This window comes from Aythya fuligula, chromosome 2 (genome assembly GCF_009819795.1).
Source record: "Aythya fuligula isolate bAytFul2 chromosome 2, bAytFul2.pri, whole genome shotgun sequence".
Classification (NCBI taxonomy): Eukaryota; Metazoa; Chordata; class Aves; order Anseriformes; family Anatidae; genus Aythya; species Aythya fuligula.
This window is the reverse complement of record NC_045560.1, coordinates 130622654-130648018: the sequence shown is the minus strand read 5'-3', so window position 1 is coordinate 130648018 and position 25365 is coordinate 130622654.

Below are 25365 nucleotides of genomic sequence, written 5' to 3'. Positions count from 1 at the left end.
GCATGGCTGTATCTCTGAAGGATAGTTTTAACTTACTGGGCATGGCCTTGAATTTGGGCAATGCAGAATCTCTCTGTTCCTGGAAGAATGCCAGCTCAGCTGGCTGGGTCTACTGGCCAGCATATGGGTAAGGCTAAAGCCCTGTCTCCTTTGAAGCCTCTTGTGTAAGAGAACAGAGGCAGAACATCTTGTCATCATTCTCCAAGCACAGTCAGGGACTAACCATAGGTTTAAGCAAAGAGGATGGACTGCTTTGTAATTCTTCATCCCCACCCCACCCCCATCCCCCTTTTCTCCTTTAAGAGTAAATCACTGTAGAGGAAGGTGAACTATATAGCTTGTCAGGGGAGATATGGAGATGAGAAAGTAATTACTATGGTAGCAGTAGAAAGTAGTTTTTCAGTCTTGGCTGAAAAGCATGGCTTTAGAGAAAAGTTCTTTTAGCTCATATACTCGTATTTGGACTCAATAAACCTGGGTTAAGTCACATAGGTAAGATTTGCTGCAGTTTCTGTAAAACTCTGTCTTGCTAAAGATACCCAAGGTAGCTCTAAATTAGCTTTTACACATACCTACACTACACGGTTTTCACTTCCGAAACTACATGGTACAAAATATATTTCAAAGCAATAGATTTCCCACTGCATAAAAGAGGATGAAGAGTGTGATGGAGCAAACATGTACAAAGTTGGCTATGGAGTAGAAGAGTGCAGTCCTGTACTGGGAGTTCTGGGGAAAGGTTCCTGTCTGCTCAGCTTTCAAGTTTTACTCCTGAACCTATCGGGATTTCAAGCCTATCTATGCAAAGTTTATTCAGCAGAAAATTCCAGGAGTCCAGGAAAATCTGGATGAGATATAGCCCTGCTTTGAATCACAGTTAAGAAGTTTTCAGAGTGGTAGCTCAGCAAGTGAGACAGCTCAGCTTCACATGCTCTATAATTTGGTAAAAGAATCAATGGAATTGATTCATGGAATAACAGCAGGGGTAGTAATCAGAGGAGGAAGTAAACCTAACTAGTTGATAGGTGTACTGAGTCTGGCTGGGACGGAGCTAACACAGGTAGATCAACACAGGTATTACACCAATGTTTTGTCTATTACTGAGCAGTGCAGACACAGCATCCCTAAACCAACCAACCAAAGGGATATTCCATATTGTATGGAGTCACACTCAGCTATAAAATCTGGGAAAAGAGAAGGAGATGGAAGGGGCTCTCACTATGAAGACATCTGTCCTCCTGAACAACTGCTACAGTCATGGTGAATGGAGCCAAGTCCAGTTGGAGGCCAGTCACTAGTGGCGTCCCCCAGGGCTCGGTGCTGGGGCCGGTCCTCTTTAATATCTTCATCGATGATCTGGACGAGGGCATCGAGTGCACCCTCAGTAAGTTCGCAGATGACACCAAGTTAGGTGCGTGTGTCGATCTGCTTGAGGGTAGGAAAGCTCTGCAGGAGGATCTGGATAGGCTGCACCGATGGGCTGAGGTCAACTACATGAAGTTCAACAAGGCCAAGTGCCGGGTCCTGCACCTGGGGCGCAATAACCCCAAGCAGAGCTACAGGCTGGGAGAGGAATGGTTGGAAAGCTGCCAGGCAGAGAAGGACCTGGGAGTGATGGTGGATAGTCGGCTGAATATGAGCCAGCAGTGTGCTCAGGTGGCCAAGAAGGACAACGGCATCCTGGCTTGTATCAGGAAACAGCGTGACCAGCAGGGCTAGGGAGGTGATCGTCCCCCTGTACTCAGCTCTGGTGAGGCCGCACCTCGAGTACTGTGTTCAGTTTTGGGCCCCTCGCTACAAGAAGGACATCGAGGTGCTTGAGCGGGTGCAGAGAAGGGCGACGAAGCTGGTGAGGGGCCTGGAGAACAAGTCCTACGAGGAGCGGCTGAGGGAGCTGGGCTTGTTCAGCCTGGAGAAGAGGAGGCTCAGGGGTGACCTTATCGCTCTTTTTAGGTACCTCAAGGGAGGCTGTAGCGAGGTGGGGGTTGGCCTGTTCTCCCACGTGCCTGGTGACATGACGAGGGGGAATGGGCTTAAGTTGAGCCAGGGGAGTTTTAGGTTAGATGTTAGGAAGAACTTCTTCACTGAAAGGGTTGTGAGGCACTGGAACAGGCTGCCCAGGGAAGTGGTGGAGTCACCATCCCTGGAAGTCTTCAAAAGACGCTTAGATGTAGAGCTTAGGGATATGGTTTAGTGGAGGGCTGTTAGTGTTAGGTTGGAGGTTGGACTCGATGACCTTGAGGTCTCTTCCAACCTAGAAAATTCTGTGATTCTGTGATACATGTATTGAGGCCCCGTTTCCCAGGACATAGACAAACATTGCTTGTTGATGGGAAGTAGAGAATAATTGTTTTTTCTCTCTCTTTGCTTCCATGCAGCCTTTTTTGCATACTTTATTTTTTTATTTTTATTTTTTTACTCTTTCTTTTCCCTTTAATTAAATTATCCTTATCTCAACCTGTGAGCCTTTTCTTTCCATCATACTTTCTTCTCCCCCTCTCCCTTTGAGGAGGGGGAGTGAGTGAGTAGTTGCGGTAGAATTCAGTTGCCTGTCAGTGTGAAACCATCAGAGTAGAAACCATCAGGTCTGCAGATGGGTGCCTCTGTCCCTCTGATGACAGAGATGACGATTGTTTCACTTGCATTAAGTTTTTGCTAAGGAATTTCTCTGAATTTTTGCATGTGCCAGAAACAGTGTGATTTTCTGTTGTTTGTTTTTAGCACATTTTATGTTTTCAGAAGTATTTTAAAACTGTTTTTGTACCCAAGCTGCTGTGCAGATAAATCAGTAGTTGTAGTGCATGGGTCATAGCACTTTTCTTGAACCATAAAAATGGGATTTTAACCAAGAGTGCTAAACATCACAAGCCATTTATTCTGTGTTCACAGCACGGTTGAAAGAAACGTGACTATGTTACCTAATAAGTAAATGCCAGAGAGCAAGATTTATTCCAGACTGTTGACAATAGAATCATGGCTTGATTATGCTGGTTTTAAAGGCCATTAAAGCATTTTTTGAGGGAGAAAAAGAAGGGCAATATCATAATATGTCTTGAATTTCAACAAACTAACACTATTAATGTCAGACTGTGAGAATCATTAGGTCTAGGTTTGCTAATAGACTTTATATTTTCATTTAAATCCTTTGAAAGCTTGATTTCTGCCTTGTCCTATTTAAACAGGGGGCTGTATTTAGAATTTCTACTATACAGGGCAGCCAAATACCACATCTTAACTTTATTTCTGAGGAGATGTAGTAGTGATGTTTGAATTAGATGCTCACTGCAAGATGATTGTGTGGTTTAAGGACCCATGGTTGCTTTTCTCTAACTGTCTAGGACACCAAGATCTGCCTATCTTACATTGTAGGCTGCTGATGTTGGAGTCCCCATGTAGCTTGTATGCTCTTGCAGTGTTGTCCCAAGGCCAAAGTCAGACACATAGATCAGCTGTAGGGAGATTTCCAAAATGGTTCAGCCTTCATGTGTTATAGTAGTTTCGGAAGCAGCCTGTGGCTGGTCTCTGCTCTGGACAATGCAAGTGCAGGGAGATGGCTCAGGTATTGAGACTACTATTCCCTCTGGCTGGGCCTCACAGAGTTGTCAGTATAGTGTGGTGTGGTGGTTGCAGCAGAATGGTATTAAAAACAACATCTGCTACAGGTCACACTGAGACTGCCTGCTACTGATGCCTCGTTTAATCAGCACAGCTACTCACAACTTCCTCCCCTATCTTTCTGATTCTTTGCAGAGTTAACAGAGTGGTCACTGTTAGCACTAGATACAGACATGCAAAGAGCCTGGCCATGAGCACAAGTCCAGACCCAGGACTAACAGGGGGCTTCTGCTCATCCCAGGGGCTGTGCGGAAATAAACTGAGGAAAAATGTCAGTAATCCTGTTGTATTAAAGTTTTCTACTGACATCTCTGTAAGATATGTCTAGTTGAACAAGTATATTAGTTTCTTTAAGTTCACGTAATTGGTCCATGATTTAACCACAATACTGATCCAAAAATAAAAAAAATAAATAAATAAAAAAAATGACTGGATCAAAAGTTCTCCTCCCAAAAAAGTGTTTTAAATAATCACCCTACAGCAATAACTGTCCATCTGTGACTAAAAAAATGCATTTAGAACACTGCAGTTAACACAATATCAAAAAAACAGATAGAGAAATGACCTTCCTGAAGGGGTGCTGAAATGCCACCCATGGGGCATGCTCAGTAATGAGCTGCTCACAATTCCTGCTCTGTTAAAGCTGTGATGAACTGTCCCTAGTTGGTCTGTTACCTCTCACTCTTCTTTTGCGGCTACCTCCTTCCTCCCCCAGCTGTCACTACAATTTGATCCACTAATTATCTGTAAGGAATCCAGACTGTGTATTTCCTTTGCAGGCAAAGTTGATGACAAGAAATACTTCTGGCAGAAATATTTAGAAGAAAAATAATAAAAATAATAAAAATAAATAAATAAAAGAATCAATGTAAAAACAAAAGCAAACACACATGACATCAAAACAATGGCTTGAAGAGTTTTATCCTATATAGAGAACAAAAATATTAATGTAGTAACAGAGATTGTACAAAATATGAAAGGTGAAAAAAATAAATAATTGATGAAGTCCAGAGGAGTCAATTTAGATATAATAGTCATTAAACTCTTCTGGAGATGGCTTGTAGTATTTGGGCCTTGCATGTTTCTGGTATAATCCAGGAGATTTTCATATATATTCATGCATACATTTTCATATATCTATGTTCTGTAACTGGGGAGAATGACTGTTGCACTTGTCAAACCAAACTGAGACAGCCTCAATCAAGTTAACCTCAGTATGAAAAATAGGAAGCCATAGATTCCAGATATTAGTCTCTAGAGAAAAAACAGGAAAGATTCTTCAGCATCATTTTCCTTGTCATCCAGAACAGATAAATTTAACCTAGTTTGCATGTCTGAAGTTATTCTGTTCACCCATTTGATTACCTTGCAAACATGATCTGAATTCAGATATTTTCAATGGAAGAGGCATTAAATGAACATGTTGCTGCACATCTTCTGAACAAAAGGAACTGCAAAGATGAGGGAACAAGAGAGGCACAACCAATAGGAACCAGCTGAGGAGGAATGGTATATTAATTTATTGGGGATGAAACATAGAATCATAGAATGTCTTCAGTTGGAAGGGACCTTAAAGAACTCATGGAGGTTCCAACCTCCATGCCATGGACACCACCGGGGGACACCACCCACTAGATCAATTGTCCAGGGCCTCATACAACCTTGTCTTTAATGGGATGAAGCTCAATGACAGCCAACTTATACCACAACTATCTTTTTACTTCACCCTGTTTGATTTCTTTTTGCTCTCTGGCTAGTTACCACTTTTTTCATACTAATTTTTCCACATGCTTTATTAACCTTGAGCTTTAGAGAAACTTATTTTTTCTTTGCAGTGTTACTGTGAGGTATTTTTTTAGGGGTGAAACCTAAAAAGCGTTCCAAGAATTCATTTGAAAATAACCATGTATAACATCCATCTGTGTGAGTGATATGAAGGGCAGTGATTTCCAAGTCACAACATCAGGTGAAGAAAAGAAGTCATCAGCTCAGAATAATAATTGTCCTTTAGAGGTCATCCTGAGAAAATTCATTTCCTAATCTGTCCATGCAGTAGCTCAGTGAATCCACCCACTCTGTTAAATTAAACAGCATAATGGTAGACATCTGCAGGAGATTCAAAGGAGCTTCTGAACTGTGCAAAAACATCAAATATTGACAAAAAGCCTGAGAATAGCTAATCATAGCTTCTGGTATATAACTGCTGTCCCACAAACATGAGTGATGACTATATTAAGTAAAGGGCAAGAATGAAGTAATGGTTCTACTTATCATAATGAATATTAGGTCAGATCTTCTAGTTTTCCAACATCTTATTGTCATTCTAGGTCTTCATTTCATCGTGTTTTATGGGATTGTGAGTTATGGAAGAGATTCAACAAGAAGAGATTTGTTTCTTTCTCTCCAGTTTGTGTTAGTAAAGAACTTAAATATGTCTTTTCATCCCACTTCTCTGCCACAAAGTGTTTAGTCTGGATCCGTATCATTGCTAAACCTTTTACCTCCCCAGGGAGAAGTGGAATGAGGTCCAGAATACTCTTACCTGTACACATGCATATATATATGCACACACGTGCACACGCGCACACAAATACACACACACACCTGGAAACAGCAGGTCGTAGTTGCAGAACATTAGGTGAAATTGACTGGGTGATTAACCATTTTTTTTTTCCGTGACACCCGGAGAATAATTAGTCATCTGTGGTACTGCAGAAGAAGCATAAACACCAGATGTTTACACCCACTGAATACCTTAGCAGCATTTTATGAATTGTTTAGTAAAATAACTAAGATTATAATTTCCTTTAAAATTTTCTGTTAATTGCATTTACCATTGTTTTAGAAAAACAGGTTTTCATTTCATTACTGTAGGATTGCTTTGAATTAATATGCACAGATGCATTGGCTGATTTGCATCATTAAGTCTTGAAAAGACTATTAAATTCTGATATCTTCCTATCTATTCTTATCATCTTTCTCAGTAAGCAAAATTGACTATTAGTGGATGAAGTATTTCAGCAGGATTACAGAAGCAACTTTGAAACTGTAGAATAAAATTAAAACATATAAATAATATTAGCTAACAATATAGGAGAATATTTAGTATATTTAGTTTATTGTTACTTAGTATAAGCTGGCCAATAAATATATAGATTGACTCACTATAATGAATAGGACTGTTTGTCTCACTATAATGATAAACTAAATCATAAAATTTAGTCTTGAATCTGAAACTAGTTTCAGATGTTCCCTTGGGTTCTAAGCAATGTGGAAGTGCAGGGAATCTTATATAGACTCAGGTTAAAAAAAACCTCCAGCGTCACTGCCAAAATAAGAATATAAATGGAAATGTTTAGCCCAACCTTATTTTAAAATGGGAATGCAATTTTCTAATTACTTTTGCTCATGCAATAATATAATTAAGAAAATTCAGTTTAAAAAAAATATATGTATTTTGGAAACACCTTCAGGAGATCCCCATATTATAAAACCTTCTGGCAGAATATTAGTATTTTTCTTGAAATTTAACAAGATGTGTTCCTGTAGTTTTTCTGCTTGTAGGGTTATACCCCTTAAAGAGAATTTCCTGCCAAAATCAGATTCTAAACTATGTTGTGCTATCTCAAGCCAAAGTCATCTACTGAGAATACAGTAAATACATTTATTCAGAAATTTAATTTAAAGGTTAGCTGCCTCTACTTTAATCTTTTGAAAAACTGTGGCTTTACTCAATATTTGCCTCTGTTCTGGTGGATAAATCTAATTGATCACCCTGCTGAATAATTTTGTTTTGTAAAGACTGCATCTCACTGACTCACAAAATAAATAAATAAATAAATAGGTAGACTAAAAAAAAAAAAAAAAAAAAAAAAAGCTGTTTTAGAATAATACATCTGTAAACCATTTAAAAAATGTAGCATCTCAGTGTTGGAGTACTGTAAGTTTCTTACTATTGCTGCAGTAACATAGAAATAACTGTATTATGGGAACAGAATAACATTCCATTGCTTGTTTTTGCTTTATGGACAGCGATTCAGCTGCTGCATAGGTTCATTTTGTGACTGCTCAGCACAGTAGGTTAGATGAAGTATTTGCAGTTTAAAATAGACACGTACACTTTCAATTTCAGTGCAGCCCAATGATTTTTCCTATCTTGTCTGTTGGCGTCATTATGCAATCAAAACAGTGCTCTCAACATTAACCTCCTTGGAAGTTTTGTTTTGGCTCAAGGACATGTTGAGTGGCTAAACCTTGATCTCGTTCCCATTAAAATCAAAGCTTCCTTTGATTTCAATGGCTTAGGCAGAGATCTTAGCAAAACAGCAGGATCTGTCTGGTAAATTACAACAATAACAAGTACGGATAGATTTGTGAGACTACAAATGTTTTCTGTGCTGTGCTCTGAATGTTTTGAAAGTATATTACTCACAAAATGTAATGACCTTACATAGATGAATTGACCCAATGTTTTGTTCGAACAGTAGAATAATTCTTTCCTGAATTATTTGTTCTATGTATAATTGCATTGCTCACTTATTCAGCAGTTTGTATTCACTGCTTCTGTCTGCATTTGATCTACAAACAGAAGTAGTCACTTCAACTTTTATAACAATTTCCTTCTTACTGCAAACAAAAATTGAATAATTCATAGTAATTATCTTCTTTCTGTATGTCTTGGGGAATAAGAATTTCGAAATTTTCATGGGTTTCATGAAGACCTAATAAATGAAAACTCTTTTTTTATACATTGTGAATATTCACAATTTACACAGTAATAGATCACATTTAATTGTTTCTCTTCACTGACTTAAGAAACTAACGCAATATGTACTCTATGTTGTGCAATCAGATGCCCATTTAAGAAAGAAAAATAATCTTAGAGTAATTATTCAGGCTTTTAAGTTTTAAATATATTGTTAAGGGAGTATTCTTGCCAACAAAGCATGATAGTGCTAATGTTTAAAGCCAAAATGGAAAAATCATGAATACCAATGAGAGAGCCAGGAAAGAAGAAGAAAGAAATGACATTTGTCACACACACACACAAAAGGTAAGACCCTTCTGATAAAATGTCCCATTTAGTCAAGTTATTATTCACTGTTCACTGAGATATTCCTTCAACTTCTTTCTCTTAAACTTTCAGCTCGGCTGGCCACCCATCTGTGCCATGCTGCTTTAGCTATCTGCAAGAGTAAAACTAGCTGGAGTTCCCTTTCTCTTTGCTGGTCACCCATTACAGCTCATCACTGTCTGTCTGAAATAAATAAATAAATAAATAAATAAATAAATAAACAAACAAACACAGGGCTACACAAAATTCAGGGATGAACCAAAATGGACTGTTTGTTTTAGAACACATCTGCAGTTGTGTCCTTGCAAACAGGGCCCCTGAGTGCGGTTAGTGACTGTGTTTCTAGCTGCTGGCAGTATCACCATAATTCTGTAACAGAGACAAGGAGTAATGGGTTGTGCTGGTGAAATATCTAGCATATCCATGGACTTCACCTTCAGTTTGGTACACAGGCTTCTTTTTGGTTTCAAACAAATATGATTATTTTCTTCAACCAGATGAAGAAAATATCCTCTCAGAGGATAGGACCCTCAGTAAATGTAAGGTAATTGCAATTATAATATAATGAATGTAATAAATGCTACTGTAATATAGTGTTAAGTGACAGAAAATTGCCAAGTACTACAGATACTTTTTTTTTACTTTAATTAGAGAGAAGCAACCATCTCATTTATTCTAGTTAAATCAGAGATGTAATTTTTGAAGTTAGCATCAAAGACCTCCTTATTTAACCTTACCAAGCACACTACTAATTTTAAGTGTACTTACATTAAGCAATAATAGCAGCTTTTCATTTTATTTTAAGATAATAATTTGGTCTTAGGGTAGATAAACCAGGTGATGGAAAGCCAAACTGGTGAACTGCAGGGTACCACAATATTGTTGTTAACCCTCTACTTCTGCAACCATCATTGAAATGGACCTCATTAAGCAGAAAAAGCATGCTCCTGAAGACTTTTAAAGCAAATATTTTTTGAGGATGGAGTGGCAGATGAGGTCATAGTGAAAATTTCAATATCTAGTACTAAATTATGTTGATTTGCTGAAAGAAGCAACTGTGACTGCAATTAGTAGGCACTTGAATACATGGAATAATTTCCCAAAGTTACAGTATGTTTCTAAACAGATGAATTACACACTGCTTGCTTTATTTTTTCTGATGATGGCAATAGGACTCTCAAGGGAGTAAGAAAAGGAAAATACAGACTTTTTCTAGTTTTTCCCATGGTGTTTTGAAAATAATGACACTGGTTTTTACTCTTTGCATACTCCTTAGAAATGAAGACATAAAAATCCACATAATATTGTCTGTCACTTGCTAGCTTTGTGCTATAGCATAGTGTTGTTTCTCCTGCTAAATTTGGTTTGAAATCACTCAAGCAATGGAGACTCCATTAAATAAATCATGTCACATGTCACAGTGTATTAGACCTCACTCTTCTCCATTACTGGAGAGGAGTTTCTGTTTGTTTCAGATGATATTGTTCATTTTGAAATATCCTTATTCCCACCTCACCATCACCCTCAAATTATTTATTCTAATGTCTAGATCTTGCATCTATCTTTTAATTAAACTTTACCCCAAAATACAACTGAAGCAGAATAAAACTTCACAATGAATTATGATTATTACTAAGGTCTTGAGGGACTTCCACACTGCAGATGATTAAGAACCTCAGAAGTACACCCAGAAGCTTTCTCACTGAAAAGCATCAGAGAACAGAACTTAAATTCATTTTCCTTTGGGAGATTCTGATCATTGTACAACACTGAATGGTTGCTTTGTACCATTGTGAGACACAAATGAATTTATTTTAGTCAGTTGCCTGTTACATCAGGTCCAGAGGAGAGTCACAAAGATAACCAGAGGTCTAGAGCACCTCTCCTATGTAGAAAGGCTGAGAAAGTTAGGATTGTTCAGTCTAGAGAAGAGAAGGCTCCAAAGAAACGTTATAGCGGCCTTCCGGCCTTCCAGTATTTAAAAGAGACCTACAAGAAAGATGGGGAGAGAATCCTTATCAGGGACCATAGCTAGAGGGCAAAGGGAGATGACTTTAAACTAAAATATTGTAGCTTTAAATTAGACATATGGAAGAAATTCTTCGCTTATAAAGACAGTGAGGCGCTGGCCCAGGTTGCCCAGAGAAGCTGTGGCTGTCCCATCCCTGGAGGTGTTCAAGACCAGGTTGGATGGGGCTTTGAGCAATCTGGTCTAGAGGGTGGTGTCCCATGGTGGTCCCATGGCAGGGGGTTGGAACTAGGTGATTTTTAAGGTTCCTTGCAACCCAAACCATTCTGTGATTCTATGATCCTGTTCACTTGAGACAGGCCAATAAGAACCTCCATGTATGTGCTTCTATATTGTTTATCTTTCCTAGGTTGTCTGGGTCTGAAATCTAAACCTGAGAAATAGCACCCATCAGGTTTTGTTTGGTTTGATTTGGTTTGTTTTGGCTTGGTTTGGTTTGGTTTCCTTTGGTTTGGTTTTTAGGCTGGGAGTATAGATGGAAAATAAACCAACTCAGCAGAACTGAAGGTATCAGTTTTCTTCAAATTCAATATGTCTGGTCATCCAAATGCTTGTGCTGTCTGGAGGTTGTTTTTGTGTGTGTGTGTGTGTTTGTATGTTTGTTTGTTTTGTTTTGTTTGTTGTTTTTTTTTGTTGTTGTTGTTGTTGTTTGACTGTGCTGTCTTGCCACAACTCTACATTTGTCTAGGTCTCTGCCTTTTTGCTTGATTTCTTCTCTCCCTTGATCTGTCTTTCTGCTTAGCTAATCTATGTAGCTAATAAAAAGAGTAACAAACACCAGAAAGACACAGACCTTCACGGTAAGGGTGCTACCTGGTTGCATGTTACTACCAGTAAGTTTTGAAGTAACTTACTTCAGAAGTTACTACAAGTAAGTTTTGAACCACAGTACTGGAAGATTTACCTGCTGCTAAACTCTCCAATGCACTGTGTCCTGAACTTGTACAGCGTGAGAGATCCTGTGCCTATAGCTTTCTACAGAATCTGTTCATCACGTAGCATGCACAAAATCGATACATATGCTGAACTAAATGCTTAAGACTGCATTCTTACTTCTCTGTTAATATTTATTAAGTCTTACATATTTTCATACCCTTTTTTAAAAGCACTTTACATAGTTTTAAATCCAGGAGTCTTGCCACACCATATGTCTCTTCTGAATTGGTAATAAGAAACTACATTACTTATTCAGGATTTTGGAATCTTAGCCTCAGCCTCAATACAAGCAAAATACAGTTTTCATGCTATTTATATTTCTTTCAAAGGAAAATATATATTGAATTCCACTCCATTACTTTGAAGACAGTGAGTCTATGAAGTCTGCACTGGTGAAGTGGTAAATTAGAAAATCAGAACACAATTTTTTTTTGTCTAATACTCCAACTGAATTTAATGAACGTGAGGATTAAAAAGTCAAAAGAGCAAGAACGGCTGAAATAATGAGAACCAACCCCACCATTCAAATTCCAAGGTGTTATTTTCAGGATTTATTTTTATTTTATTTTAAACTACAAGCATCATTAATTTTCCCTTTCTTTTGGTAGCACAATATAACTTAAAAACACATGGAGGGGAAAAAAAAAAATAAAAAAAATGGCAGCTTTCCAAAAATTGGTTAGCTGATTTAGGAGCTGAAATTGTATTTAAATCAGTAGGACAGATATTTAAATCTTCAGAGAGCTCAGATATTTTTGAAATTGTTATGCAAAATTCCCACTTGGAAAGGAGGAGAGGAGGAAGTGCCAAGCAAGTAGTCTGAACGTTAAAAGTAACCTCTACTAAAGCTATCCACATAGAATATTTACTGAGGTCTGGTACAATGCAGGGAATCTTATGTGGTTCGATCCCTTTACAGGACTTTTGGACTTACAGTACAAATATATCAAATTATTAAAGTTATTAGTAATACTTGAACAAAATATTATTCAATTAATAATTAATTTATAATATGATTTGAAAAAAATAGTATAACAACAGTTGAGTAATCTAAATATTGATGGTGTCAATATCAGTGTCAATGCTCTTTCTGGGCAGTGTGAGAGGGCTTGGGTTTTCCCTAATGTTCCTAGTTCCCCTGACATGCTGCTGAGGAGTCCCAACTACAGTCTGCCAGAAACACAATTAAGTGACAATTTTGTTCTGGTAGAAATTAACTAACTATGTTCTGTTCAGCTAACACTAACAGAGCAGAAGATGAGGTAGTGTGAACTCATAAAAATTGTGTTATGTTCAAGAACCTACCTATCTACACAATCAGGTAAAATGCATCAAATGCTATGAGCTAGCTACAACTGTACTATGAAGTTTTATTTAGTTTGATCTACCTCAATTTCTTTCTTCCTCCAGTCTTTCCCTTTTCTATCTTGCTCATAACAGCTTGTCTCATAACTTTGTCTGAGCAGCATTTAGCACTACATCTGATGTTTTGGTCTGGTTTTTGAACACTGAAAGTCACCAAAAATGACTTCTGTACAACTAAAAGCTTTTTGAATTTAGGTTGAATTTGTTGAATAATTTTATTGTTAGAAATATTTAGAGACAAATTTAAATTTAAAGACAAACCATAAAATAAATGTGGTACCAGCAACTCAAAACGTAAGCAGCAGTAAGCTGGCTACACAGACAGGCTAAATCAGCCATAGTGACCATGAAACAGTTGCAAAGAAAATTTTGGTGGTAGGAAGAAAACAGCCACCAAAACTTCAACCCTGGATATGGGGACAGCAGACCTCAAGCTGCTCAGGGAACTAGTTAGTAAGGTTCTCTGGGAAACTGCTTTTGAAGACATCATTGCTGGTCATTTTTTATGTACCACCTCTTAGGAGCACAGAAACAGGCAATTACAGGACCTTTGTTTAATATGTTAACAACACAAGGAGGACCAGAGAAAACATTGGTCCATTACTTGATGAGGACAATCACCTCACAATTAGGGATGTAGACAAAGCAGAGACATGGAATTGTCATTTCTGGGCAGATTCAAGCTCACAACTTTACATTTGTAGAGACAACATCTGTGCAAATGAAAAGGATATCAAGAGGTACAGTGATAGACAAGTAACAGACTGTCAAATAAAAAATCAACATTTGTAAAAAGAGAAAAGATAATCCAAGTCCAAAGCCTCTGCTTGACAGAGGACCAGAATTTGAACTCATATATTTTACTTTTCACATGAATGTCTTAATAAATAACTATTTAGGTATTCTGAGGCAGACGTTTCAGTCCCCACTTATACATCTTATATATCTTTGTAAAAAAAAAAAAAAAAAAGGCTTGAATTTTCATTATGCCAGGTTGCATAAATGATTCCATCCTGGTTGTTAGGCCATTTGCCTCATTGATGGATTCTAGAATCTGCACTAGCAAAGATCTAGCAATTTATTCAAAGTGCGAAAATGTGACAGTCTGTAGGAGGGACTGAAAGTACTTCTGCAGAGTGCTCCTACAGATTAGCAGGCTAGATTACTCTCTCAGAAGAGTAGTTTTTATCCTCTTTTTTTTTTTTTTTTTTTTCTCTTAATATCTTCAATGAGGTATTTTCTTTTGTGCCAGATAGAGAAGCAAAGAAAACATTTTGATTCTATTTTGTAATGCAACAAATAATGAAGCATTTTTAAATGCTGGCTACAACCCTCCAGTTGTTTTATTTTCTGAGTGCAGTTGAAAGGAAGAAAGCAGGGACTTGCACAGCCATGCACAGGGATGTACCCTGGCATCCATTTTACTCCTGGTAAAAATTAAAATAAGTGGAGAAAGAACAGAGAAGAACATCTGCTAAAAAAAAAAAAAAAAAAAAAAAAAAAAGTCTTGACAGCAAAGAATTTATTTCAAACAGAAAATATGAGAAGTAAATTAACATGTTGTGGGAAAAAAAAAAATCAACTAAATCAACTAATTAATTACCTTGGTTGAAGATTTTAGAAATCTATAGTGTTTTCCTGAATTAATAAATGTTATAACAGTTTGAAAGGCCTTGGTTTTTAAGGGCTCTCTGCACATTATCTGCAGCAGCAGCAGCTTTATGCATGCATGAACTTAATGAACCAACAAAAACAAAGAAGTAAGATTATTAATGAGACATTTGCTCAAGGCAGGCTAAATGACTTGTTTCTGAGAACATCAGAGAGAGTTCTCTAATGATAGGCATATAGGCACAGCTGCTGATTTGTTTTTATACAAAGATAGTGGTCAGTAGATTTATCACTGTGTGATGAAAGAGACACATTTGGTAGGCTCTTGAGTATAAATCTCTAAATATATGTTTCATCTCCTTTCTTCTTCTTTTTATGGTCTTTTCCCCCCTCTTTCTGTTCATGGCTCCTATAAGTTTTCTTAGTTTCAGACCCTTAAAATTCATTTTCAATTCTCTCTCTTCCTAAAATGTTTTATATTTATTCTTAACAACAGTTAGGCCAGTATAATCAGAACTGATCTAGGTAACTGCTTGAAAATTAGTTATCATTTTGAGTCACTGGGGCAATGACTCTCTTTGTATGAAATATTCAGTTCTTTCCTGAGTTTTTCAGTGCTGTATTCCTTTTTTACTATGCTGATGGGGAGATTAGTCCTCCAGTCCCCTTCAGTGAAGTTTACTTGTTCAGATATAAACAGGGAAAAAACAAAAATTCACATAATCACAGAACTGTAGGGGTTGGAAGGGACCTCCAGAGATCATCAGGTCTAACCCCCCTGCCAAAGCAGGTTCCCTAGAGCAGGTTGCCCAGGTAGGTATCCAGACGGGCCTTGAATACCTCCAGAGAAGGAGACTCCACAACCTTCCTGGGCAGCCTGTTCCAATGCTCCGTCACCCTCACTGTGAAGAAGTTCTTTTGCATGTTGGTGCAGAACTTTCTGTGATCCTTTCATGACGATTGCCCCTTGTCCTGTCCCCACAAACCACTGAAAAGAGGTTGACCATATCCCTTTGTTTTCCACACTTAAGATATTTGTAAACATTGATAATGTCTGTCTTCTTTTCTCAAGACTGAACAGATCCAGGTCTCTCAGTCTTTCCTTATAGGAAAAATGCTCCAGGCCCCATATCATCTTTGTGGCCCTCCACTGGACTCTTTCCAGGAGATCCCTGTCTTTTTTGTACCAGTGAGCCCAGAACTGGACACAGCACTCCAGGTGAGGCCTGACCAGGGCAGAGTAGAGGGGGAGGATCACCCCCCTTGACCTGCTTGCCACACTCCTTTTAATGCATGCCAGGATCCCATTAGCCCTCTTGGCCACCAGGGCACACCACTGGCTCATGGTCAACCTGTCATTCACCAGGACCCCCAGGTCCTTCTCAGAGCTCCTCTCCAGCAGGTCATCCCCCAGCCTGTACTGATACATGTGGTTGTTCCTTCCCAGGTGCAGGACACTTGCTCTTAATAAACCTAATTTTCTTTCTTCCTACCTCTCTCTCTAGCCCGTCCAGGTCTTGCTGAATGGCAGCACAGCCTTCTGGCATGTCAGCCACTCCTCCCAGCTTTGTGTCATCAGCGTACTTGCTGAGGGCAGACACTATTCCCTCATCAAGGTCATCAATGATGTTGAACAAAACATCACTTTTGTGTCAAGATGTTTAACAAAGACCTTCACCTCCAATGAGCCACACCATTTTTTGCAAGGCCTGGGTGGCCGCAAAAGTCTCACTTTTGAAGCCTTATAAGAGAAGTCACAATTACATTCACACAGACAATATCACAGAATCACAGAATCACAGAATTTCTAGGTTGGAAGAGACTTCAAGATCATCGAGTCCAACCTCTGACCTAACACTAACAAGTTCTCCACTAGACCATATCACTAAGCTCTACATCTAAACGTCTTTTAAAGACCTCCAGGGATGGTGACTCCACCACTTCCCTGGGCAGCCCGTTCCAATGTCTAACAACCCTCTCAGTAAAGAAGTTCTTCCTAACATCTAACCTAAAACTCCCCTGGCACAACTTTAGCCCATTCCCCCTCGTCCTGTCACCAGGTACGTGGGAAAATAGACCAACCCCCACCTCACTACAGACTCCTTTAAGGTACTTGTAGAGAGCAATAAGGTTGCCCCTGAGCCTCCTTTTCTCCAGGCTGAACAAGCCCAGCTCCCTCAGCTGCTCCTCGTAAGACTTGTTCTCCAGACCCCTCACCATATCCATATCCATGGATATCCATTCCATTTCCACAGAATCATTATCTGAATTAAACTCTAAATTTACTGTGGCATTTGCATTATTTCAAAATCTTATGTAAATATAAGTAAAATAAGGATCTTCACAAGAGCTTAGTTGAGTATACTGGAAATATAAACCCATTTTGCTTTATGACTTGTCTGACCTTCTCCTGATAGTGAGAAAAATATAGATGTCATTGCCATGACATCAAAATCCATAACTGTTTCAAGACAAGAGAATAAAATATTTTTGTGTTCCTATGACAGAACTAGTTGAGGTTGAAAGAAATCATGTAGGCTACACTTGTGCACTGTGTCTCCACAGACTTTCAGAATTTTTCATCAGAATTTTTCGTCTCCAAGTGGAGCTCAGTGATTAAGTGTATAGTCTCTTCATGGGGGTTAAACAGGTGGTTTCACTGCTGCTGTTTCTGGGAGTTTCTTTAAGGCAATAAGCTTTTCTCCCCCATGGTTTTTTATCTCTCTATTGCGTTTTTCACTCTCCTGAATCCTGGATATTCAGAACAAGATCTGACTTTCTATTTTAGTGTTTTATCAAACCAATGCTATCTCCCACTGTAATATGATCCTACCTGTGATTTACATCTCCAGAACTAAAACTTAACAGTCCATGAAATTTATTGCATGTTGTTTGATTCATTTGTATTGAGCTATACATATCACAAGCTAAATTGTAAATTTATCTCATATTGTTTTCAGAGTGAATGATTGGTCATAGTTCACATGCAAATCTGGAGCTGCAGTCAGAATTTTAACTGCTTCATAAAAATTAATGTCAGATGTTTTCTGATGACTGCCCCCATCTTCATTAATGGCCTTATTTTATTTATTTATTTATTTATTTATTTTCCTGGACCAAGCTTGATGCAAGTCATTCTTTCCTATATATCTTCTGTAGCCCTGTGACAACAGTTTATTTTTAGACCTCTTTCTTTTTTTGCTGCTAAGTAGCATGAGGATTTGACAATAAAATCAAGATATTTCCTTCCACTTAACATTACATTTCATGCTTCAGTTTTCTGCACATTTCCCCATCTGTTTAGAACTTTACACAAGTCAGTGGTGTGTTTCTTAATGCCTACTTTTCCCCCCATTTGTCTCCTTTGAAAATGTTGACTCTAATCAGGTCCAGATGAATATAAAGTAGTCTCAGTCTAAATGCTGTGATCTTCTTAGGAAAGTGCATGCACGTGTCTATGGGGTGAGGGCAAGAAAAGGGGAATTAAGAAGGAGAAGAGGAAAAGCTATGGAAAGAGAAGACATGTAGGGTTTATTAATGGAAACCTATCAAAACCAAGTGCATTGCATGCTGAAGCTATATATATTTGATACTGAGCTATTAGAAGATGGTGCTCTTTATAACGGTATGAGTTCAGAAGACTCTAGTCTTTCCATCTTAACATAAGCGGGTCAGTCATTCTCAGTCATTTGTACTGAAATGAAAGAAAAGAGAAAAAATATCTTTAAGATATTTGCATCACTGTAAACGTCATCCTTCAGGCAATTACTGCTGTGTTAACACTAGAAACATGAAGATGAAAGGGCCCAAGGTTAGGGAATTAGCCAAGTTTCACTGAGCTTTTCTTTACCACATATTAGTCACAGCCTTGGGAATGTCACATAGAACAAGATGTACAAACTCTATTTTGATGCCTGAAAAAAAGAATTCTGTGTAATTTTGATGTTCAAGCATAAGGAGCAGCCTACTCAGTTACCCAGAGACCTCTTCCCCTAGTAACACTACTGTCATCAAACTGTAGAGGCTCCACATCTCACTAGGTTCAATATGAAAGGAGCAACATTCTGGAGAGATTTATACCTAATCCATATTTAAAATCTGTTTCAATTCATATGCAGAAAGGAGAGAAACCTCTACTCTGCCCAAAGCCCAAGCAGTATCCAATGGGTTTGCTGTCAGCACACTGACAGCTTCTGTGCAGCACAAATTGATGGCATAGGAATTTTTATTCCAAAACCAAAGGATTGACATAATCCATCTTTTTGCGTAATTGTTCTTGTTAAATATCATTTAAATAAGACATAAAAGATCTGGGCTATGGAGGAGCTTGAACAAGAATGGTAACCATTTCTCCTAAAACTGCCCAAATGCGTGGACAAAAAATTAGTAGTCACGGATCTGAAAGAAAATCAAATAAGATGACCCTGTAACCAGTTGTCAGGATATTTTCTGAGGGCCAGGAAAAGTACTGCACTGTCTGTAGTTCAGGCAGTTCAGAATATAATGATTACAGAAGATACTTTCTTTTACTGTATTAAGTCCAAATTGATGACAGCCATCCTTAAGGTTTGTCAGAATGGTGCAGAAATCCAGATTCAAAATAGGCAGACTTAGATTACTGGAAAATATTGCATATTTATAACACTTTCAGAAATGTAACTCCAGTTTTATTCCTGAAAAGAAAGTCACATCTGCTTTAAAAAAAAAATAAAAAAATATTCAAAACATATGACTCTCTTTTTTTATAAATGTTTTTGCACAAGAATAGTTGTTTGGCATGACTATGGAACTTTGTTTCTAAATCAAGCAGTGGATGTCGCTGAATTATCTACTAACTTCCATTCTTTATATTGATATGAAAGCAGGATAAACAAGAGATTATGACATTTTATCTTTTAAAATAGTTGGTTTTCTGGTGTTGTTTTTTTTGTTTGTTTGTTTGTTTTGTTTTGTTTTGTTGTTTTTTGTTTGTTTGTTTGTTTGTTTGTTTTTGAAACTAATAATATGCTTTAGCAACATCAGGAGACCCTGTGACTAATTTACAGGTTCTCATTGCTTTTATAAAGTGGGGGGGGGGGGGGACTGAATTCAAAGCTATTTCTTCTCTATGAGGTATAGTAGAATTTCAACTACCCTCACTACTTCTCTTCTTTAGCACAATCACTAAAATAAATGTGTGATATATAGTCACATTTTTAGTTAACTCAGCACTTGAAATAACGTATCAGCTCTCAAGAGTACAATTCACCAACCATGATGAATACACTAATGAGACTTGCTAATCTTTGCCTTCTGAATACAGCTTTTTGAAATTTTGATTCTTTAAGCTTCACATACACATTCTGTAAGGGATGAACATGAATTGCATCTTACAGGTATCAAGACCTGAAATGCATATTAAGCCTATTTATAATTGGCTTAATTGGATGCAAGTAGAGGCTTAGAAAAGCCTCTACTTAGATAGATACAATTTTTTAGATACAAGGTAGATACAATATTTCTGAATTTGGACAAAGACTGGAAATAATAGCAATTTCAACAACATAGTAGATAAATGTAATTTAATAGTGACATGCTTTAGTTATCAAGGGCTCCAATAAGTTATGCAAGCAATCCCACTAATGTTGGAACAAAAAAAACCTGTCATTTCAATGCTCAGGCCCACATCTGGCCCTGTTGGCCAGTATCATAGAATCATAGAATCATTAAAGTTGGAAAAGACCTCCAAGATAATCTCATCCAAAAGTCCCCCTACCACCAATGTTACCCACTAAACCATGTCCCTAAGTACCACATCCAACCTTTCCTTAAACACCCCCAGGGACAGTGATTCCACCACTTCCCTGGGCAACCTGTTCCAATGAAATGAGTACAGATGTAGTTTTGTGTTCTATTTTCTATGTTATGATGGATTGGCTACTAACCACTGTCAACTTACTCAACTGCTTGATGCTGTAGTTTTCTTGGGTAGAATAAGTTAAGCCACGCTTACCTGCTACACCACTGTGTGAGGCAGGTTTATCAAGTTTAAATGCTTTGGGGTCAATAGGTTAAACACTATTATACACTTTTTAAAATACCAAATTTATATGTTAAAAAATAGCAGGGAATTTATTAAAAAAATAATCTTCATTAGGATAAGTTTTACTTCAAATTTGATAATCTAAAGTTTTGAAGAGGACATGATAACACTGAAAATTTTAGATTTAGATTCCTTCCTACCACTCGATACCACTGTGGACACAAGAAGTGCTTTACAGGATATTTATTTATAAGTGTTTTAGTTTTGTTCTACGATGCTATTTTTATTGACCTTCCTTTCTCACTCCTCAGTCTAAGTGATAAGTAAATATCATAAAAGGATGGCCTTAAGTGTAAAGCTTCAAGATGCTTGGAGAGAAAAAAAAAAATATGCAAAAACATTGTTCCAAGAAAAGAAAAAGAAACACCTTTCAGATGAAAACAAACAAACAAACAAACAAACAAACAAAACTAATATCAAGGCACTGTGTTTTAGACCTCTGGTGTCTTCATGCTCAGAAACCTAGATACATATTAAATGCATTAGTCTATCTGTGCCATTCTCAAGTTCTTTCTGCACAATAGGACTAACATCCTTAATGGTGAAAAATCTGAAATTTCTATATATACCTCCAACTGTTCCAGATATACCTCCAATTGTTCCAGTCACTGTGTAGGACTTCTGGAAGTCATGGCAAGTGTCTCAAGTGCTTTCTACACCTTTTTTTTCTTCATGTGGGTAGGATTTCCAAACATCAGATCTGAGAACACCTTCCACAGGGCAAAATGTTTGGAGAAACCTGAGTATCATGGTGAAAACTTGGTCCCTGGGTTTGCTTTTAAAGGGAGCATTTCAAAAAGCAGTGAGATATTTGCTATCCCACACATTGATATTAACTAAGATGACTGTATAAAGCATTTTAAAGATATAACTTCTTCCTGGTTTATTTAGCTATTAAAAATATATATATAAAAAGAAAAATGTATGCAATTTATTTCCCAATTATTGCTTGCCTGTACAATTTCTTATGTTGTTTCAAAAGCATGTGACTTGAGAGTTTATTAAAACTATAAGATGTACATATGAAGATTTATTTTTTTTTCTGCCTTTTTTGTTCTTCATAGACCAGAGAATCAGCACCAGTATATATGGTGCTTTCATTGTCTTTTACTCAAAATTAAGATTTTTAAGCATAAAAGATCATAATTTATTTTATGAGCATAAAAGGTGTTCATAATTTAGAACTTTTAGCAAGACTATTCTAGCATTGATAAAAAATATTTTATCTTCCCAAAATAATACCATGTCTCTTAATTTCCTCTATAAAATTGCTCACCTACTTCAATATACTGTTTCACTTAGTTCCTCGTAATATATGATTTATAATTTCGGTAAAAAAAAATAATATTAGATAGATCATTCCAGATCTACAACATTATTTTATTTTACAAAGGAGACTCATTCTGAGAGTCAAAAAAAAAAAAAAAAAAAAAAAAAAAAAAAAAAAAAGAGGTCATCTAATGACATTTTATAAAGAAACCCTAAGTAATTATGATCCCTGTGGCAATATATAAAAGTCTATAAAAGTCTCTTCAGTACTTTGTTAAATGTCTTTGAATGCAAAGACTTGAATAAAGACACATTTTTAGAATAAAATTTCTGCACTGATTATTTGGCACTAGACTGATCTACAGGGACTTGGCTATATTTTGACATTTCATTTGGGGCTAGCAGAAACTGAAAGTCAGCAGGGTACCAATAAGGAAAACATTTAGTTTTAAATTACAGATGCCTAAGGGGGCTATGGTATGTTCATGAAACAAGTGGATTGACTGGAAAAAAAAAAAAAATCAGAAAAAACTCAGACACTGTTTATCCCAGAGCTCATACACGACATTAATGTATTAACTAAAATCAAATTAGATCAAATTAGCAAGTAAAGCTTGCAATATTATTTGGGGCAAATTACCCTTATTATTTTATTTGAGGTAATTACATCAGATTTATATACTCAAGTAAACATAAACTCATTTACTTTTCCTACCATGGAAGAAAAGTTTAAGACAGAATACCTAATAAATCAAATAATTGTAACAGTGTTCTATGTCTCAAATGTAAACTACTTTCTGCTCTCTAGCAGAATGCAGTGTGTTTTCATGTTTTACAGCCTCCCTTCACAGTTTCACTGTTGTGCAGCTTAGCATTCAAAGAGGGATGAATGCTGCATATCTAACAAAGTGAAAATAAATCTTTTTAAAATGCATAAAATTTAAAATACCTTACTACTGCTTTTCAGGTAATCATAATAACAATAAATAGTTAGAAATGCTTAATAAATAAATAAATAAATAAATAAAATCACAAACATGTTTTTCTGAGGCATGAAGCATTCCATTGACATGAAATAAAGGTGCTGGAGAAGCACTGGGATTAAAAATAGACCTGCAATGCAAGGCAGTTCAAGGCAAGACAAAATATCTTCTTAAAATATCTCCAGAAAGTTGTAGTGATTTCAGCTGGGGAGAAGGAAACCATACTCTGCTTTGTCTACTAGACAGAGTAGAAGGTATCTGAGGCCACTTTAGACAATCACAGAAGAAAGAAAAATCCGTTTTATATAAAGATTTATCCTAGGAGAATATGAAAAGGTAATGTCAGCCTTGGCCCACTGTGGAAATGGCAATCTTCAAGAACAGAGGATGGTTTTATACTCCTTAAAACTACGCAAGGGAAGATAAATTGACAATCTTCTGATTTGGTTTGGGCAAGGAAACAACTAGGAATAACTTTTGGTGAAATACATATAATGAGATGAGAAGAGATGAGATGAGATGAGATGAGATGAGGTGATATTAAATATACAGATGGGAAGATAGACAGACAGAGAGACACCATCAGAATTGACTGATTTTGCCACAGACTCTGAATTCTTACTTCTTTTCTTTATAGCCATCCCAGTACTCCTGATCTGTATTTATTATTTATCAATCAAATAACTGACATTGGAAATAGAAATTGTAGTTATTTCTTATTGGCAACATTCACAAAGCTCTGCTGTAATGCAAAGAATGCAGCATTTGCAGCTAAATTTGTCTTTTCCATGCTTCCACAACATTCCCACCAATTACAGACAGAAAGGCTTTTTTTTTTTTTTTTTTTTTTCAGATAGAAAAGGCATAGAAGGACATCATAGTCCAGTACCTCTATCAAAAGCATAAGTTTTGTTTTTCTCTGTGAACAGCTTTGCAATTTACTGTTGGTCCCTAGCCCATTCTACAGAATTGCTTGATTTTTGACCAGTGCTTCAGTTTTTGACATCCTCAAGAGCTGAATTTGCCCAGGATATATTTGAAGAAATTTTGTAAGCCCATTCATTTTTAAGTCAATGCTCATGCACACATTTCCATGCCTTGTTGCAAGTCTGCCACTGTTTGTTGTATGCATGCTTTTTAAAAATTGTTTGGAGGGTGATCATGCTATTTCCAGAAGTAAATTTAAATTGGCTGAAGCATGAATTATATACCAAGTCTGTGGAACTTTTGATTTCTTTTATTTAGAAGAACAATTATCTTGATTTATAAAATCAGCTTCCAAAAACACTTTGTTATTCATTCAAATTCTTCTGCATTTTAAATACCCTTCATGCAGCCATGACCTAATATGGCTCTAATGAGCAGTTGTATTTTCCAGACTGAATGCCCATTCTGCTTCTTGATGCAGTTCTGTATTTTATCCTCTTTGTTATTCAAATAACTTCTGATAAATGATGAATATGAGCCAGCATTTAGTTCTAATTAATTGTATGGGGTAATCAGATATGACCAAATGACTGCATGGTGTATACAAAGCTTATGTATATATATATATATCTTTTTTCATGTTTTTCAGATTTAAATATGCATACAATACACATAAGAAGGCTCAATTCAAATATGCAGCTATTAATAAAGATTTCAGTAATGACCTGATACAGAAAATGAGGCATTTAATATTCCATGGATATCCACAGCTTTTTGTGTTTTTTATTTTTCACTTCAGACTGATGCATTCTGAAGACAGCTTAAAAACTAATATAGCAAATTGACATAGATCTACCCTCATTTATTACATTTCAGTAAGTGAGAACAGAGCTAAAGGAATTCTTCACATATCTAATTAGATTTGCTTTTGGCAATGTGTGTGATGTTTATCTAGAACATTAGATGAACAGTTGCCATTAAGCTTCATTAACAGGACACTAGTGTTTTATCTGATGCATTTTCATGTTCATATTTCAGTTTCAGAATAGAATGAGCTCCAGTATAAGCAGATTCAGCTTAATTTAGTTCAGCAGAGTTATACTCAATAACCTCCATTTTGAATGTTGTCTATTGTGGCATTTGAGGTTAGATACTATATTAAAGTCCAAGTACAACTTTCACAAAACAAACTTTGTAATGGATATTCAGTGATACTAATCCTTTCTTATAATAAATCCTCACCATCTGATCTAAATATAAAGGGGTAGAATGTATTGTTTGAAGTTTCATGAGAGAAATAAAATTAGTCTCATGGCAATGAGCAGTATGAAATAGTAATAATAAGATCTCTCATCACCATTTGACTATATACTAATAAAAGTGCAAAGAACTGGAGAAAAGTGTCTTTAAAACTCTGAACTATATGTGGGAATACAAAGAGACTTGACTGAAAGGATAATAGGAATAGAAAATG